Genomic DNA, 8,637 nt, shown 5'->3' with positions numbered 1-8,637 from the left:
AACTGATATGGTCTCTATTGATAAATAAATAAGGGCCTGCATTCCTTGCTTGAGACAACAGGCCTAAGACTCCCATCCATGTTATATCAGCTCTTAGAGTGTGCCCATAGGCCTTTCTCCGTGTCCTATGACAACCTCCTGACATCAAGGACTATATTCCACCTCGTTCTGATAGGAAGTCTCCACCCCAAAGTAAACATGGGAATATATGTTTTGCTTTTTTTTTTAAAGAAAGGTTTTTTTTTTAATTTTTTTTATTTATTTACCATAGTCACAGAGAGAGAGAGAGAGGCAGAGACACAGGCAGAGGGAGAAGCAGGCTCCATGCACCGGGAGCCCGACGCGGGACTCGATCCCGGGTCTCCAGGACCGCGCCCCGGGCCAAAGGCAGGCGCCAAACCACTGCACCACCCAGGGATCCCGGGAATATATGTTATGCATAGGTTTGCTCAATGTGAATGCTACACCTTTTCTCATGAATAATTATAAATTTCCCTGCCCTTTCATCAAGATATATGCAAAGAATCATTTGGATGTTTTTTTCTCCTGTCAATTCAAGGTTATTCCAATGTCACATTGGTTCCTTCAAATTGTAAGTATTGAAAATTTTTTTACTGTCTACCCCTCCCTCCCAAAAAGCAGCATATAGAAAAGTTGCCTCTTCCAAACAATCCTATGGACTCATTGAAAACATCTCAAGTGATGTAGAACTAGAAGCTCAAAAAAACCTTTTGTGCAAAATGCTGAACCTCCAGTCATCATTCACAGTGGTCAGCTAGAAGCAGCAGCAAGCAAAATTCTCAGAACCAGTGAGGAGCAAGCAGTCAGGGGTAAGCAAGCACCTTGGATTATGGTCCCCTCTGGTGGCTGCAGCAACAAGATGCAGAAGCTTGACTTCGCAAGTTCATCCCCTAAATCCTGAGACTTGAGAAGCACATTCTTTCATTCACAGGAAGTTATCATATGTAAAGATTCACATTTTGCAATAAATAATGTGATACATTAAAATCCAAGCCATGGGGGGCCTGGATGGCTCAGTCAGCTGAGCATCTGACTCATGATTTTGGCTCAAGTCTTGAACTCATGGTTGTGAGTTTGAGCCCTACGTGTAGTGCTCTAAACTGGGCATGGAGTCTACTTAAAAAAAGAGGGAGAGAGAGAGAGAGAGAGAGAGCCCCCCAAGTCTGTTAGTCCCAAGTGTTTTCAGCTTCACGTGAAGAAATAGGCCAATAATATGACCCTCTGCTGTTTTATACAGAAATGCATTGATTCACCCCAAGAAGAGTTCTGTCAAGAGTTTGTGGGCCTAAAAAGAATAAAAATAAAGTATAAACACTGTGAACCAGTCTCACTTTGCAGTTGTTTTGAAGGATTGTAAGCGGCTTCAGAATCTGACTTACTTGACATTTTTGAGTCTCTGAATCAACTTGATCGAAAATTGTGAGAATTAGGCAAAAGTACATTTGTGCAGTAATGGGTTAGCTCAGCAGGACTAGGTTCCCCAAACTCTGCACATTCCAAAGATATTTAGGACTAACCCCTTGACCAGCTCTTGGAAGATGGCCTCTGAGCCCTTGGACCATGGTCCATGATGCATTAGTTTAATATGCAGGGACCTGGAGATGGGGTTACTAAGGCCAGTCATGTGGGTGCTGCATCCCTAAGTGACTTAACCCAAATTAAAAACCCTGGACAGGGCAGCCCCTGTGGCGCAGCAGTTTAGCGCCGCCTGCAGCCCGGGGTGTGATCCTGGAGACCTGGGATCAAGTCCCACATCGGGCTCCCTGCATGGAGCCTGCTTCTCCCTCTGCCTGTGTCTCTGCCTCTCTCTCTCTCTCTCTCTCTCTGCATCTCTATGAATAAATAAATAAAATATTAAAAAAAAACCAAACCCTGGACACCAAAGCTAGCTGAGCTTCCCTGGTTGTCACCATTCTGCCTGTGTGTTCACATATCATTGTTGGGAGAACTAGGGCCTCTCTGGGTGACTCTATCAAACTAGGAGCTTGTGCCTAGTTTCTCCTGGACTTCTTCACCCAAGGACCTTTTTCCTGCACTGATTTTCTTCTATGAATCCCCTAGCAAATCAGAGCCTAGGGGCAGTCTTGGGATTTCCCCTCCAGTATTAATACACGTTACCAACATTTAGGGACAAAGAAAAAGACTCTACCTTCAGATAAGTGAAATTACTGGTGAACTAACTTGGAATTATGATTTGAACCCTAAAAAGAAACTACTAAGACTGGTAGAGCAATGTCTGTGTATTCTGGAAGAAAAATTCATCATAATTTTAAAATACTTGACTTGAGAAAAGTACCATTGTATTCTAAAGCCCTTTATATTATTACCAGAAATTTCAACATTACATGTTGTCAACCAAAGAAAAAGCAGAACTGTTAGCTTTTGAGAACAATTGACTCATTCAAGTAAAATTCAAAGGATCCTAATTCTATTAAGAGTAAGAAAGGAGTTTCTGACAATTGGAGGGGGAAAATTAAGAGATGTTGCTGTCACTCACAGTATCCTCTTGTGAAATGTTTCTTGTCAATGGTGATGATCATGAATTAGAAGGGAGCGTAACTGGAAAAACACCGTCAGAAATATTGTGGCCATTCCCAAGATAGAATCTAATAGAAAACGTTCATAAAAGCAAGCTGAATTCCTATCTGACATTTGAAGAGACATTATTTGGAAGTTTTATTCTATTAATTTAAATCTATTAATTAATTTTACTCTATTAATTTAATTCTATTAAATATTTACTATTTTCCTAAATACTTTGTATTTTATTTCCTTTCATAATTATGTACCATGAAGAAAATATAGTATTTTCACCAAGTTCTATATCAATAGCCCCAAATCTTGAGTATATTCTGATACTCCCTATAAATACTGCCATTTCCTATACGTCCCATGATGTGGAACATGTTTGGGAAGCACTGAGTTAAAAGAATTTGACTACTGTAAAAAGACTCAAATTATGGGGGCTTAAAAATACAGAATTATAGGGGCGCCTGAGTGGCTCAGGCAGTGACTGACTCCTGTTTGCAGCTCAGTTGATCTCAGAGTCCAGGGTCAACTCTCAAGTCAGGCTCTCAGCTCAGCTCAGAGTCTGCTTGGGATTCTCTTTCCCTCTGCACCCCCCCATGCTCTCTCTCTGTTTCTTTCTCTCAACTAAGTAAATAAATAAATCTTTAACAAATACGGAGTTGTATTGCCTTGTCAGGTAATAGTCCAAATGCAAGCAGTTCTGGGATGATGTGTTGGCTCCTTGGGTCATCACTTGAACACATGCCAGCCAGTAAGACGGTGTGAGTTTGACCTTTGTCATTGTTGCATCCAGCAGGGGATGTTAGTGATCTTCCTACCTGTCCTGTTCTCCTATTGACCACAGGCTTTCAGGGCAGGGAGCATCTCTCATTGGATGAAGCATCTTGGAGCCAGACAGACATGGGTTCAAACCTCATCTCTGCTGATTACCAGCTGGGGACTTGGGCAGTACTCATCGTTTCTTACTTTCAGTTTCTTCATCCATTACAATGGGGAGCAGAGAATGAAACTCAAAGGGCTGTGGGGAGAATTAAATGAGGAAGGCGGGTCAAGCACTCAGTATGGCATCTGGCGGAGAGCGAGGGAGATAAGGCCCCGGATTTGTCTCTACTAGCCCGGAGCCTCGAACTGATGGGCCTGCATCAGTGTTGGATGAGATGAAGGGGACTGAGAGCTCGGGGGAAGGACGTTAATTCTCCACCATGTCAGGTCTGCCCTGGGTGCACAGAGGTTCTAGGAGCCACAGGAAGCCCTAGGCAAAGATTTTTGGGACTGGACAGTGTATAGTCAAGGTAATATGCCTTGAAGGGCTAAGCACATGGGCCAGGTGATGACAATATTGGCTACACTGGATGTTGCCTTTTGTTTTGTTTTTAGAGAGAGATGTCTGGGTGGACCCTACCTTTTGCCTGGAATGGGGAAGGAATGTTATGAGAAGCGGGCAGTGCTGATTATCTTCTAGGCCTTAGGTAGCAGCCTGGCTGTGGTGGACTTGTGGTTATCTGGCCCCCCCACCCCCCACCCCCCCAAATCTATTCTCTGCTTCTCCTTAGTAATAAGAGCTTCCCTATGCAGATGGTCACCCTGCTAGAGGGGACATTCCCTGGCCTTACCTACAGCCCACATGTGGCCCTCCAGCTCAGTTCTGACCCATGGAATGGGACAGAAGGGGTGCAGGCAACGTCTACATTATTTTTTTTTCTAAAGATTTTATTTATTTATTCATGAGACACACAGACAGAGGCAGAGACACAGGCAAAGGGAGAAGCAGGCTCCATGCAGGGCCCTACACGGGACTTGATCCCAGGACCCCGGGATCACAGTCTGAGCCAAAGGCAGTTGCTCAACCCCTGAGTCGCCCAGGCACCCCAACATCTTACATTATTGCCTCAAAGGAAATCGTTGTCCTTCACGTCCTTTCCGTCTCTGCTCCTGGCCGATGTGAACGCAGACACTGCAGGAAGCCAGCCTGGCCCAGGCGGCCGAGGACGACGAAGGCAGAGTAACAAGTTGGCAGGAACCTGGGTCCGGGGTGGCTCGCGGGTCGGCCACCACTCGCCCTAAGGCTGTGATGCCGGGAGAGATAAACCGCCTCTTACTGAAGCCACACAGTTTGGGGTTCCCGGGGGTGAGGCGGTCCCCGCTGGAGGCAGGAGAGCCCCAAAGGGCCGTGCGGGAGCCTCCGGGGAGTGCCAGCAGGTGCGCTGGCCGAGCGCGGGGGCCCAGGGCCGACGCACAGCACGTGCCTGAGGAGGCGACCGAGGTGGCCGGCTGGCCAGAGAGGAGACAGGATGTCCAGGAGCGTGTCCTCTCTGGGGCCCGTGATCTGCGGAAGGGACAGAGCCCCGGCCGCCGTAGGAGGCGCACGGCGGTGTTTCCTTCTCTGCCTTGTGCCATCTGAGCGTGGGGGGCCCTGCGTGGCTCCCTGGTGCCAGTTTGGCCTCTGCGCCCATGGTGTGCCCCCGCGCCCAGGGCTCCAGGCCTTACTTCCAAGCTGGGTGAGCTAGGGCTGCAGGTCCTGCACCCCTGCCCCTGGAGGGCTCCACACGGGGGGCTGCAGATGAGCTGCCTTGAAGCCTGGGCGGCCCAAGTGAAGCTGGGGCCACTGCTCTCCCAAGGGGGTTCTGGTGACTGATGGACGCCGAGGCGCTGGGTGGCTTCCAGCTTGTCCTCTGCTCCTCGGCCGGTGCCCCTGCTCCAGGGCTTGCTGGCCCTGCTGACCATGGGGGCCCCAGGTGCCCACCCCCCAGGGCTGGGTGCCTCCCAGAGCTCCCCTTCCCTGTGGCTGGCTTCTCCACGGCCCAGCCTGGATGGTTTTCTTTCTTTCTTTCTTTCTTTCTTCTTTCTTTCTTTCTTTCTTTCTTTCTTTCTTTCTTTCTTTCTTTCTTTCTTCTTTTTTTTTTTAAATATTTATTTATTAATGAGAGATAGAGAGAGAGGCAGAGACACAGGCAGAGGGAGAAGCAGGCTCCATGCAGGGAGCCCGACATGGGACTCGATCCCAGGTCTCTAGGATCAGGCCCTGGGCTGAAGGCCGTGCTAAACCGCTGAGCCACCTGGGCTGCCTTGGATGGTTTTCTTCACAAGGATTTGTTAGTGACCCTTCTCTGATCGCCCCAGTCTCCCCACCCAGGGCCTTCACTTCCCTAGCTCCCCTGACAGTCTAATTCCCATAGCAAATCCCTGGAGCCTCAGCAAGTCAAGGCGACTCTCGATGCTTCCCCCACTGGTTGGGCTCTCGGCTTCCTTGAGTCTCTTAGGTTTTCACTCAGTCATCTGATTTCTTGCTGCCAAAGTTCCCCACCAGCCCACCGCCCCCATCATCTCTCCTGCTATCCTGCCTTTATACAGATTAACGGGTTTTTATTTGTAGTTTTTAAAGATTTATTTATTTTCGGGGGTGGAGTGGGGAGGGCCAAACGGCAGAGGGAGGCAGAGAAATCTCAAGTGGGCTCCGGGGCTGAGGGAGGCTTGATCTCATGACCCTGAGATCATTCATTACCTGAGCCAAAAATCAAGAGTCAGACACTTAACCGACTGAGCCACCCAGGTGCCCCTGGATTAACGTGTTTTTAAAAACTTTTCTTTAGTGGAGTTATTTTTAAATAAAGATTTTTTATTTATTTGACAGAGAGAGAGCACAAGCAGGGGGAGTGGCAGGCAGAGGGAGAGGGAGAAGCAAGGTCCTCCCTGAGCAGGATGTGGGGCTCGATCCCAGGATCCCAGGATCTTGACCTGAGCCGAATGCAGATGCTTGACGAGCAGAGCCCTCCAGTCGCCCCTCTGTATTGTAGTTTTAATGAGGTTTCTTCAGTGGGGAGGGAAAGTTTGGCGTGTTTGTTCAGTCTAGTGTTGTAAACCCCGAAGTCTTCTCACCACTGAGGCCTTCGCAGGGAGCCAGCCGTTCACAGCTTCCTACCAGGATCTGTGACAGCACGTGAGGCCCTCCTCTGACCCCTTCGTCCCCCAACTCGCCAGCCTTAGAGATGCTGCTCTGGAAAGTTTTTTTGACATCTGGCTGCATAAGGTGCCCCTCCATTTCCCCCAATCCTATCCTGACCTCGGTATGGTAATTGTTTTGTGACCCAGGCCCCTGGGACAGTGCCTGGTACATGGGGGAGGCCAATACAGGCATCAGTGAATGAATGAAATAGATATTTATTTTGCTGACTTTTTTGCTTTGTTTGCATAAAAGGAAACAGAGGAAGATGACTTGTTTACCTAAAAAGGAAGAGGATCTGGCATGGAGGGGGGAGAGAGGAGACAGCTACAACTTAAAGGAGCCAAACAAAATGTTGATTCTTGAAAAAAATAAGAGCTTTGGTAGATGAGCCTATTATTCCCAGTTTAGCTTTAAAAAGAGCCCGGAGAAAACTAATCTGTCTTGTCAAAAGTCAGGGTGGTGGTCTTGCAGAGGAGGTGGGGGCTGAGGGACATAGAACTGGTAGCTAGAGGGGAATGAGGGGGCCTTCTGGGGGGCTGGTAATGTTCTGTTTCTTAGTCTGGGTGCTAGTCTCATGGATGTGGTCAATAGGTAAAAATACATCAAGTTGTACATTTATGATCTTTACAATTTTTTGTAAGTATGTTATACAAAATATAATTTTTAAAAGATATTTTTAAAGGTTTTATTTATTTGTTTAAGTAATCTCTACACCCAATGTAAGGCTTGAGATAAAAAAAATCTCATGCTCTTTTTTTTTAAGATTTTTTTTTATTTATTCATGAGAGACACAGAGAGAGGCAGAGACACAGGCAGAGGAGAAGCAGGCTCCCCTCGGAGAGCCTGACGTAGGACTTGATCCCCAGACCCTGGGATCACAACCTGAGCAGAAAGCAGATGCTCAACCACCCAGGCACCCAAGAGTCTCATGCTCTTCTGACAGAGCCAAATGGACTCCCCAAAATAAAGTTAAAAAAAACAAACAAACAATAACTCAGCCCCAAACTTCTTCTTCCAGAATAACATCACTTCCACCTACCATATCAGCCTCATCCATCTTTCTAGTTATTTAAACCCACAAACATATGGGTGTTTTCCCCATACCTCCTTGAGATCAGATTAGCTAAATGTGTGTTGAATGCAGGTATTTTAAAAGGTTGAATCATTTTTAAAACTCTCATCATGTGCTACAGGAATCAAGTGTTACTTATGCAAACGTGGGAGTTGTTGGAGATCTACATGAGTTGTCCCTATTTCCCCCCAGGTTTAAAAGGTGCCTTTCAAGTGATCCTGGCACTAAAGGCAGGAGTTGTTCTTGGAGACTGAAATAGATCTCTTTGAGAGATCGAGATACAGATGTCTGGAGCCTGGCCTCAGAACTTGAAATTATAACTATGGAGTTTTATACTCATATATGGCTCCACTGAGTGCTTCCTGGATGCAAATCTTTCTAAATCTCTCAAGCTCCTGACTGTCCATCTTCTTTGTGCTAATTGATTAAGTCGCTCAACTCTGTGGCAGCTGGGAGAATGCTAGATGCCCAGTGGGAGTCTGGAGAATATTGACATATTGACCCCCTTAGTGATTCTCAGTCCACAAAACACCTTGAGGCAACACTGCCTGGAAACATTTGAGTCCCTTGGATTACTGAGCTGGGCTGAAGTTGCTTTTGTGGTGTCTTCCCAACTGAAGTATAATTGGTTTTCTTGCAAGAACACTCATTTGTCTTGAACAAATAGGTGGGGAAAGGCCACACCATGAGAAAACTGAACATCACAAGGTTAATTTCATAATTTTAATTCAGCTCGTCAAATGTCTATTGAGGGCTTGCTATGTGCCAAGCACTCTGCTAGGCACTGTGGACAGAGCGCTCTGCCTCTAGAGTTTTCATACTGAAAGGGTATAAGGGCCACAGTTTGGTTGGAAACAAGTGGTGGGAGCTTGTTCTGAAGCTCTGTTTGCACAACGAGTGCAGATTTTTTAGGTAGATTAGATGTTTGAGGTGGTTCCGGGGAGCTTCTGAAGCTTGAGGGAGGCTTTGCCACCCCTTCCTGCAGCTACTGCAGCTGAAAAAAGGCCGTTTTTTTTTTTCTCAGTCTAGAGCGAAGCAAATCCAGATAATCTCAATATAATGTGGTAAATGC

The sequence above is a fragment of the Nyctereutes procyonoides genome, unplaced genomic scaffold (genome assembly GCF_905146905.1).
Source record: "Nyctereutes procyonoides isolate TBG_1078 unplaced genomic scaffold, NYPRO_anot_genome, whole genome shotgun sequence".
Taxonomy (NCBI): Eukaryota; Metazoa; Chordata; class Mammalia; order Carnivora; family Canidae; genus Nyctereutes; species Nyctereutes procyonoides.
The sequence above is the reverse complement of the archived record's forward strand: the minus strand, read 5'-3'. Positions refer to the sequence as shown.